This window comes from Mus caroli, chromosome 11 (assembly GCF_900094665.2).
Source record: "Mus caroli chromosome 11, CAROLI_EIJ_v1.1, whole genome shotgun sequence".
Taxonomy (NCBI): Eukaryota; Metazoa; Chordata; class Mammalia; order Rodentia; family Muridae; genus Mus; species Mus caroli.
This window is the reverse complement of record NC_034580.1, coordinates 15,697,133-15,705,614: the sequence shown is the minus strand read 5'-3', so window position 1 is coordinate 15,705,614 and position 8,482 is coordinate 15,697,133. Positions and strand designations below refer to the sequence as shown.

At 47.4% G+C, this 8,482-nt stretch overlaps 1 pseudogene; it reads right to left on the bottom strand.

Annotated features, from left to right (window-relative positions):
• Window positions 1–232: 232 nt before the first annotated feature.
• LOC110304144 overlaps window positions 233–8,482 on the bottom strand; it is a 14,325-nt pseudogene continuing 6,075 nt past the window's right edge.

The following is an 8,482-nucleotide window of genomic DNA, read 5'->3' as shown; positions in this document are numbered from 1 at the left end:
TGTCAGCCCAGCACACATAATTTAAAAAATTCTTCAAAATGCATTTATTAAAGGAATGCAATGGTCCAATGGTCTTTTGGGCCACAAATGCAGAGGTCCTCTTCCTTCCTTCCTTCCTTCCTTCCTTCCTTCCTTCCTTCCTTCCTTCCTCCCTCCCTCCCTCCCCCACTCTCTTTCTTTCTTTCATTCTTAACAGACTTAATTCATTTATTTTTTTTTTGTATAAAAACCCTTATGTGGTAGCCGCAGCTGGAGCCTGGGTCCTTTGGACAGAGACTCTGGCATGGATTTTCACAAGATGCTCAGTGAATTCCTAATAAGGAGAGTTGGTGAACACAGACTCTTTCCAGAGGTCAGGGGTCAGAGAGTTGGAGGTCTTAGAGATGCTATCAAAGGTGATCTTGACAAAGTTGCCTAGGGTGGCAGTGCAGCTCCTGGCTGATGTGCAGCAGTTATCTATACTGGCCATCATCAGTAGCTTCTTGGGTACAGGAGCAGAGATAATGTCAGTACCTCTGGGGGCAGGGATGAGACCCACCAACACAGAGCCACAACGGCCTGTTACCTTCCATGAAACAGTGTGGGGCTTGACAATCTTGTTTAGCCATTAGCCTCTCGGCACAGGGACAATGGTCAAAATGATGGCCCCTCAGATGGCAGTGGCTACCTCCTTGGAGCACTCAACACCAAGACCAACATGACCATTATAGTCCCCAACAGTGACAAAAACCTTGATCCTGGTCTGCTGGCCAGACCGAGTCTGCTTCAGAACCTCCCCTTTTAGGGATGCACTCAGGGAAAGTCGATAATCCTGCGTTCTGTAATGGGCAGGGAGAACAGGTAGATCTCCTCCAGGGACTTGACCTTCATGTCCTTAACCAGGCAGCCCAGCTTGGCGATGGGCAGCCACTGCTTGTCGTCAGCTTTACCTCCACGAGCCCCACAGTCTCAACCAATGGCACAGCCTCATCCGTGACTGTGGCCCCTATGACCACTGCCAAATCCCACGTGGAGGTTACAGTGGCCTCCTCCTGATCCTGGGCTCTGGGTCCTCTAGGTCCTCCTGTTGCTCTGACATCACTGGTCACTTGGTGCTTTCCCAAAGAGGAAGGAGAATGAGAAGAAGAAAGAAGGAGAAGGAAGGAGGGAGAAGGAGGAAGAAGGAAGGAGGGAGGAAGAAGGAAGGAGGAGGAAGAAGAAAAAAGGAGGAAGAAGAAGGAAGAAAGAGAAGGAGGAGGGAAGAAGGAACATGAAGAAGGAAGAAGGAGGAGGATGAAGGAAGAAGAAGAAATAGGAAGAAGGAAGGAAGAAGAAAGGAGGAAAAAAGATGGTGATGAGCAATGAGTGCCCTTAACCACTGATCCATCTTTCCAGCCGATTCCTGACTTCTACTTTGCTCTTTCAAAGCAACATATTCCTGCTCTGAGGTTAATTTCCTTTGTATGTCTGCACTGTGAAGTCTCTCAGGCCAGTATCTACAGAAAGCCATCCTTGATGTCCAAACTGAGGCAATGCAGGACCAAGGAGCACATGTCGGGGAGGCCATCAGGTGTCCTGATGCGCCACCGGTAGCCTCTGCTTAGAACGTCTGAAATGCAGGGTCCATGTGTTTAGCTTGTATCCCAGGGCATCGCTGGCCCAGTAGGAGCTCCTAAAGCATGCTTAAATGAATGGACGGGGTGCCCTGACTTGTGCCTTCCTCCATGTAAAATAGGGTTAGTGGTTTTTTAGGGGTGATTGCACCTTAAATTATCATTCAAATTAAGTTTTTAAAAATTACTCACATTCCCTTTGGGGGTCCCATTTTCTTTTCTCATAACTCATTCTCTGCTCCACAGCGTGCACTGGCTGATGGGCTTGGCATTTTCAAAGGCGTTTGCTGCTTGCTTGCCTCACTTGCATTGTGAAATGGAAGGACTTTTTTTTTGTTAAGGGAATTTTCAGGTGCAATTTCTTGGGAGGGATTCTCCGAGGCAGCTTGGTCCCTTCCTGAGTCTCCAGGAAGATCCACTAAGTACTTAATCCACATTGTTCCCTCCGTAGGTTGACTCTGGTAATCCTTCCTCACTCTACCTGCACTATCAGGCTGTCAGGAGGATAAAGGGATGATGGATGGAGAAGGACTCGGAGCAGTAAAAGCTCCGCACAAATGCAGACTGTTACCGACCTTAATCCACAGCTGTCAGAGAGCTACTTCTCTTGAGAGCAGCTCCACCTCTGAGGGGACGGGGACAGTCTGGGGAAAAGCACTTATGGGTTCCTTGTTTTAGAGGGAGCAAAGTCCCTACAGTGTGCACTGAGGGAACAGGATGAAAAGCTGTTCTTAGAATTAGAACCCTCCAATGGGTTGACCCCTCTCCAAGGTCTCTAGAATAGCACACTCCAGGCAGGACCGCTGGTGGATGAGGGGTGGGGATGATATAGCCTTGCCTTTGGCCTCCCACTCTATTACTTCATGATGAGTCTTAGCTCGGAGCCAGTTTTTAAGCTTCTGGGCTTGGCTGTGTGAAGGGGAAAGAACTTCAGGGGCAACGTGGAGTGTACGTGAGAACTTTGGAAGCTGGGAGGAGTTAGGAGGCCACAACTTGCTTCTGCTTTTGCCCTGCTTTGGTCTTGCCCTTGGCCCTGAGGGTGGATGCAGGCAAATGGGAAGGTTCATGGTAATCAAGCATTACTTAGGTTTGCTGTGTTGTGTTTTTTTTTTTTTTTTTTCCAGATAGGGCCCTGCTGTGTAGCTCTGACTGGAACTTGCTGTGCAGACCAGGCTGGCTTAAAACTGGCAGAGATCTGTCTGCCTCTGCTGAGATTAAAGGCGTGGCCCACCTTACCTGGGCCATAGTATTCTCAGGGCAGGTCTGATCTCATCAGATAGGGGCCAGCTGCAGGAAATACTTTGCAAAGGGGCCTGGCCTGTGTCTGCTGGGGAGATGTACTGCCCTTAGGAGTGGGTGCTTTCCATTCATCTTTGAAGTAGGGGAGAGAGAGAGGTCCCTGCACACTGTTCTGCCTCCCTGGAACTTCACACTTTTCTTGATCGAGGTGGATGGAGCTCCCGTGCAAGCCAGAGGCAGAGCTCCAGTGCAAGCTGGGGGTGGTGTCGTGGCCCTAGCTGCCTCAAGGAGCCTGCGGTCCTTGAAAACAGTCCTGCATGGGAAGGGCTCGCTGGCAGCTGTAGGGAAATGTGTTCAAGGAAGCCGCTTTGTTCCTGACAGTTCTATGGGAGAGATAATCTGGATTCTGGAACCTTCCGGGGTATTGCTGAGGGACAATGGAAGGCAACTCGAGTCTTCCCACAGAGTTCCCGCTACTCTTTTGTCACTGCCGTTCAAATCCATTCACACTCCAGGGCTCTCTTTCAGATCCCACTCCTCCTGTCCTTCTAGAACAGTCTACACTTTATTTCATGAGCACCCAGAACCTTGAATACATGGGGCACAGGAATGGACTCTGGCTACCTGAAACTCTAAATACATTGACACTGGGGAGTTATCAATGTCTGGCCAGTTTACTTTGTGTATCTTACCAATTGCCCACTGTCTACATGGCTAAGATTCTTAAGATTGATTTCTTTTGGACAACCCCATGCCCCACTTTCTACCTACTTTTCTATTCCAGATTTTATACCAAATGCTGCTTAAAAACAAAACAAAACCTCAAGCCAAATCCAAACTATTGCTTTTCTTTTATTTCTGTTTGTGAGTAGTTACAGGCCATGGGAGGGAAGACATGATCTCTAGGGGAGAGGAGGTTTTGGGCTGACAGCCCCCGTACCTCAAAGATGTTCTTTTTACCCTGTTTCCATCATACCCCTCAGAGGGTCATTATGGCTGGCTCATACTTGAAGTTCTCCCAGGTACATGTTGACTCCTTTGTGAGTCCTCCTCTTCTCTGTGGTCCGCCTTGAGTCGGCTGGAGTAGCAAGGCCAGCATAGAGTGCGGGGACCTGCCTTGGACATGGAAATGGTCTCTTGCAATTTTACCACACTCGGGGAGTCGCATGGTGGTTATAAGGGGAAGGGAACCAAATGGAACTTTGAGGTTTCAGAGGTGCACTGATATCTGTGCCTCTGATCATGTAGACGTCACAGTGTGATGTTCTAGAAGGAACGATAAGTTGTGAATGTCTCTCCTCTGGCCCTCTGAGATTTTAAGATTAACAATTGCTACAAGAAATTCAGGTTAAAATTCTGCCACTGTTTACTTCTCCAGGGGTGTACAGCTCCTGTGGGGGCTCAGCCACCAGCTGCGTGCACCCATCCCTCTGTGGGGGCTCAGCAGCCAGCTGCATGCACCCATCCCTCAGCTTCCCCTTGTTTCCAGGCAAGCACCCAGGCTTCTTCAGGGGGTTCCAGGATCATGGCTATTCCTTCTGTCCTGAGGTGGCTAGCAATTGGCTGGCTGTATGGAACCGAGAAAGGCCAGCCTCTGATCTCTCCGAGGACACTTTATGCTCCAGATGTCCCTGTAGAATCAGACCGAGGGAGAATGGTCCACATCATACTTGAGTTTGGCTTTTCCCCTGGGCTCACTTCTTCTCTAGTTTCTTCTAGTTTCTCCTGGGAACACGTGACTCTATGGTCCTGGCAAGTCAGCTGTGGTCCCAAGGCCTTATTCGGGGAACATGGCTGGAGATCTGGAGCAGAAGTGGATGGTGACTATGAGAGGTCATAGGTGACCCCAGTCATGACTGAGTGTTGACTGTGGGCACAGGGCCTGTGCAGAGGTGCCAGATGGCTGAAGTGTCTGTTCACCAGCAAGAGTGGGCAACTGGCAGTGTGTGACTGGAGCTGGCAGAGTCTGGTGACAATTGCTCAGGGCTGAGGCTGGAAATCTGGGGGCAGAATCAATCTGAGTAGCACAGGTTAAAATGCCCCTGGATGACAGGGTTGGCACATGGGTTTTTGTAGTTTCTAAGTTTGGAGGCTGGCACCATCCTTAAATTAGGATGCTTTCTGGGCCAGGGGTTTCTCACATGGCCATGTCCTTGAAATGCAATTCCTGGTCCCACATGAAAGAGTTCACCCTTGGACAGGACCCTTTTTGTGCCTTCATGGAAAATCTACACTTGCTGTTTTCCCCCGAGATACCCAGGTGCATGAATTTCTTCTGTGCAAGTGAATAGAAAACAAAGTCTCACATCATTTCCCAGAAATTCTAAATGGATGAAGACTTGGTCAGCTGTGGCTAAGCAGTTTCTCTCTCTCTTCCTTCCTTCCGCTGCCTTCTTGGATTTTTTTTTTATCACTATCACATGAATCAGAATAGGTGTATCACTTTTAATTATGGTTGATTACCATTCATGTTGGAACAGCTACCTTGTAACGCCATCTCCTATCAGGAATAAATGCCGACTTAGTGACCTGTGGGAGAGAGCTGGCGACCCTTCTCACTGGGGAGACGGCAGCCTGCCGCCTGGTGCTTGTTGAATTAAGAAGTGTGACTATAGTAATTAGCAGCCACTATCCTGCACAGGCTGGAGTAGATTCTGGGGCGAGCACAGTTGCCATGAGTGCTGACCTCAGTGGGGAAGAAAGGAGGGATTTGGGATTGAGGCCTAGAGGGTTGGGGCAGGGGTCACAAGAAAGAAAGTCAATAGCAGAAACCAATTTGATGTCTTTGAGCTTGTAATAGGGCTTACTATGGGCCCGTGGACCTTGGAGGTCTCACCTGTGTGCAAGCTTGTTGATAATTCTGTGGCCTTGGAGGTGTAGAAGGGACCAGAAGAGTTAAGTCTCGACTGAGTTGTCTGTAATATGTGCTTAATGGAACACAAACGCTATAAGGAGGAAATGTGGTATTAAAATAGAAGTGGGCACAGACGGGAAGGATACGTGATTACTAGCACTTGGACAATTTATGGGAAAAATGTGCACACAGAACTTTTAGAAAGTGTAAATAAAACAGATGGATTTATGGGGGCGGGGGAGGGGTGTGTTTAATTCACCCAGCTCCCATATCAACAAACCCTTTCCTCAAGGTAGATGAAAAAAAAAAATCTGAGCTTATATTAGTCAGACCCATTTATTTTTGGCAAATTTGTGTGCTATTTGGAAGTTGGCAAGGACAGGAACGTTAGGGCCAACATTTGGTCTTGCTTCAGGAGTTTCTATGAACATGAATGCCTGAAGTTTACATAGGCTTATGCAGTCTCCATGGCAACACGTGTTTGTTGTGAAAATATAGCCTTTTAAAGTCAAAAGTCCCTATGTTAGCTTCAAACTCAACACTCTATCTAATTCTGGTGTTTTGAAACACTTTTAGGACCCTTGCACTTTCAACACTGGATGGGGTCGGAGGGTGAGCTGATGGGTGTCCCTCTGCATTGGGAACCCCCTTGTTTATGAGAGCTAACCTAACATTTGTTTTTCTAGTGGAGCCACATGATATGGGCTACAGATCATAGAGGAGCAGGGGAGGCCTGAGCGGTGAAGCACAAAAAAAGAAGGGTTGTGCCAGATTGTGTCCCCACCCACCCCCGCAGGGTGTTTGCAACTCAGGGGAGACCTTGGCAGGCAGCCGTATTCTTCCACAACCTGGAGAATAGAGAGGAGCTGCTGGCAAAAGAGAGGCATGCGGGTTCTTCTGTCCAGTTTGATCCTCGTGTGGCCTCATGTGGTGTGGATCATTTTTGACTATGATGGGCTTCATAGTGGAATGCCAATCTGATTCCAGTGGTGGGTGGGACCATGGAAAGAGTTAGCTTTTTGTAAAAGGATGGCATCTTTCCCATCCATACTCCCTAGGTTACGAGGTCTCTCCTATTCTCAGGAGTTCCTGGGGTCCTCCTATTTACCTGTGCCAAGATTACTGTCAGAGCAGGCTACGTTCAACTGCTTAACTCAGGTGTCAGAGGGGCAGAGCAGGGGCCTGGGATGGGCTTGGGTACCATATTGCTGTCTGGGACCTGCTTCTTACAAGTGACTGTTGAGTGCATGGAAAGCCTTTAGCCACCTGTTTTAGTTTAAGAATAAAGAAAGAAAGAACATTGGCTCAAATGAGACAAGTTTGTTAGCCTCTCAACTGCTACTCAGATGTAAGTTTATTATTACCATCACTGTAATAAAAGACGGCAAGTGATTTTCTGTGCGTGTCCCAGTTTTCCTCATTGGCTAGTAGTTGCTTAGAGAGTTCTGCCAAAGCCTGAGATCATCGCATGAGGCACATTGCTGAGATTGATTGGTCATGTCTGCCACTGTCACAGGGAGAGGAGAAGGGTGTCAGCTGGTGTAAAGTGTTGGCATTCCTAGTTCATTTGCTTTGAACAGAGATAGATTATAGAGTAGGATAAATGCATCACTCATCTGAGGTATGAGTGTATGCAGAAGGCTTTCCATGATGTCCACAGTCTGCAGCATCCGTGGTTCTTAAACTGTGCACGATGGCAGTGCTGGAATTATTCTCCAAGGCACTCTCCCTATGATCCTGGTGTGGGAGGTGCTCATGGAGACCACCATTTCTTCACTTCCCGTTCTTCTGCCGACCATGTATAGAAAAGTACTTCGGCAGTTGATAAGAGTCAGCCCTTCCTTGTCTCTTCATTGTCCTTTCCATATCTAGATGCCAGAGTCCTTACTTTTTGGTGTTGGGGTTGAAACCAGGGCCTTGAATATGTGAAGCATGTGTCTACCAATGAGCCACACCCTCTAGTCCCTGTGTATGCTGGCATTTGATACACATAGATCTTTAGTTGTGCAGATATTTTGGCTGGATATTCATTTGTCCATGGAACTAAACAGAGGGAAGAGATTGTGTCCCATATTTCCTGTCCTTCCAGTTCCTCACCAAATGTAGGGCATATTGTAATTTTCCAAGCAAACTTCAAAGTTATCATTATTTTTTGTTCTGAACTTGTATTCATTTTAAAATTGAAATATTTGAGTAGAGGCTGAGGCGGGAGGATCACCCATGTCTTTAAGGTTGATCTGGTCCACAAAGTGAGTTTCCAGGCTAGCCAGGGCTACACAATAAGACCGAGATTCAGAGCTAGGTGTGGTGGCACAGGCAAGCCTGTGAGATGGAGGCAGGAGAAAGGCCTCCAGTATATGGAGTTTAAAGCTATATGAAGTGCCGCTTGCTAAAATAAAAACAACAATGAAAACCAAGAGTATACAATTATGTTGAGTGTTGTCTAAATTATTTAAGAAAATTACATATAAGTGCACAGAAATAAATACTGGCAGGAAAGGTAGTAAAGTGGCAATTATTACTTCTAGGATTAATGTTATGACTAGTAGGCAATTATCGTTCACGGAGGGCAAAGTTTGGAAGGTATCTTTCTGCTTTTTTGGTGGTGATAGCATTGCCTATAAGTAGCTAGGACATGAGTGTTTCTCTCACCTCCACAAAGACATACACACAGACACACAGACATGCATATACACACAGACACACACATATAACACAGACATGCATACACAGATAGACATGCATACACACAGACATGCATACACACAGACATGCAGACACACACACAGACACACAC